Here is a 2708-nt window from a genome sequence, read left to right on the forward strand (position 1 = left end):
GAAGCACCGCTGGGTGCCAGGCCTGCTGCAGGAGCAACGCCGGATGTTATGAACGTCTGGCAGAGCAAAGCTGATGACTACTCGATAGTTCAGTGTGCCATGCTTTACGGCTTAGAATCGGGACTTCAACGATGTTTTGAACGTCATGGAGCATATGAGATGTTCCAGGAGTTGAAGTTAATATTTCAAGCAAATGCCCGGATTGAGAGATATGAAGTCTCCAATAAGTTCTATAGCTGCAAGATGGAGGAGAACAGTTCTGTCAGTGAGCATATACTCAAAATGTCTGGGTATAATAATCACTTGATTCAATTGGGAGTTAATCTTCCAGATGATTGCATCATTGACAGAATTCTTCAATCACTGCCACCAAGCTACAAGAGCTTCGTGATGAACTATAATATGCAAGGGATGAACAAGACTATTCCTGAGCTCTTCGCGATGCTGAAAGCTGCGGAGGTAGAAATCAAGAAGGAGCATCAAGTGTTGATGGTCAACAAGACCACTAGTTTCAAGAAAAAGGGCAAAGGGAAGAAGAAGGGGAACTTCAAAAAGAACGGCAAGCAAGTTGCTACTCAAGAGAAGAAACCCAAACCTGGACCTAAGCCTGAAACTGAGTGCTTCTATTGCAAGCAGACTGGTCACTGGAAGCGGAACTGCCCCAAGTATTTGGCGGATAAGAAGGATGGCAAGGTGAACAAAGGTATATGTGATATACATGTTATTGATGTGTACCTTACTAATGCTCGCAGTAGCACCTGGGTATTTGATACTGGTTCTGTTGCTAATATTTGCAACTCGAAACAGGGACTACGGATCAAGCGAAGATTGGTTAAGGACGAGGTGACGATGCGCGTGGGAAACGGTTCCAAAGTCGATGTGATCGCAGTCGGCACGCTACCTCTACATCTACCTTCGGGATTAGTATTAGACCTAAATAATTGTTATTTGGTGCCAGCGTTAAGCATGAACATTATATCTGGATCTTGTTTGATGTGAGACGGTTATTCATTTAAATCAGAGAATAATGGTTGTTCTATTTATATGAGTAATATCTTTTATGGTCATGCACCCTTGAAGAGTGGTCTATTCTTGTTTAATCTCGATAGTAGTAACACACATATTCATAATGTTGAAGCCAAAAGATGCAGAGTTGATAATGAGAGTGCAACATATTTGTGGCACTGCCGTTTAGGTCATATCAGTGTAAAGCGCATGAAGAAACTCCATACTGATGGACTTTTGGAACCACTTGATTATGAATCACTTGGTACTTGCGAACCGTGCCTCATGGGCAAGATGACCAAAACACCGTTCTCCGGTACTATGGAGAGAGCAACAGAGTTTTTGGAAATCATACATACAGATGTATGTGGCCCGATGAATATTGAGGCTTGTGGCGGATATCGTTATTTTGTCACCTTCACAGATGACTTAAGCAGATATGGGTATATCTAGTTAAAGAAACATAAGTCTGAAACATTTGAAAGGTTCAAAGAATTTCAGAGTGAAGTTGAAAATCATCGTAACAAGAAAATAAAGTTTCTACGATCTGATCATGGAGGAGAATATTTGAGTTACGAGTTTGGTGTACATTTGAAAAATTGTGGAATAGTTTCGCAACTCACGCCACCCGGAACACCACAGCGTAATGGTGTGTCCGAACGTCATAATCGTACTTTACTAGATATGGTGCGATCTATGATGTCTCTTACTGATTTACCGCTATCGTTTTGGGGATACGCTCTAGAGACGGCCGCATTCACGTTAAATAGGGCACCATCAAAATCCGTTGAGACGACGCTTTATGAACTGTGGTTTGGCAAGAAACCAAAGTTGTCGTTTCTAAAAGTTTGGGGCTGCGATGCTTATGTGAAAAAGCTTCAACCTGATAAGCTCGAACCCAAATCGGAGAAATGTGTCTTCATAGGATATCCAAAGGAAACTATTGGATACACCTTCTATCAAAGATCCGAAGGCAATACTTTTGTTGCTAAATTCGGAAACTTTCTGGAGAAGGAGTTTCTCTCGAAAGAAGTGAGTGGGAGGAAAGTAGAACTTGACGAGGTAACTGTACCTGCTCCCTTATTGGAAAGTAGTACATCACAGAAAACTGTTTGTGTGACACCTACACCAGTTAGTGAGGAAGTCAATGATAATGATCATGAAACTTCAGAACAAGATACTACTGAACCTCGTAGATCAACCAGAGTAAGATCCGCGCCAGAGTGGTACGGTAATCCCGTTCTGGAAGTCATGATGCTAGATCATGATGAACCTACGAACTATGAAGAAGCAATGGTGAGCCCAGATTCCGCAAAGTGGCTTGAAGCCATGAAATCTGAGATGGGATCCATGTATGAGAACAAAGTATGGACTTTGGTTGACTTGCCCGATGATCGGCAAGCAATTGAGAATAAATGGATCTTCAAGAAGAAGACTGACGCTGATGGTAATATTATTGTCTACAAAGCTCGACTTGTCGCAAAAGGTTTTCGGCAAGTTCAAGGGATTGACTACGATGAGACCTTCTCACCCGTAGCGATGCTTAAGTCTGTCCGAATCATGTTAGCAATTGCCGCATTTTATGATTATGAGATTTGGCAGATGGATGTCAAAACTGCATTCCTGAATGGATTTCTGGAAGAAGAGTTGTATATGATGCAACCAGAGGGTTTTGTCAATCCAAAGGGAGCTAACAAAGTGTG

Source organism: Triticum dicoccoides, chromosome 4A (genome assembly GCF_002162155.2).
Source record: "Triticum dicoccoides isolate Atlit2015 ecotype Zavitan chromosome 4A, WEW_v2.0, whole genome shotgun sequence".
NCBI classification, from domain to species: domain Eukaryota; kingdom Viridiplantae; phylum Streptophyta; class Magnoliopsida; order Poales; family Poaceae; genus Triticum; species Triticum dicoccoides.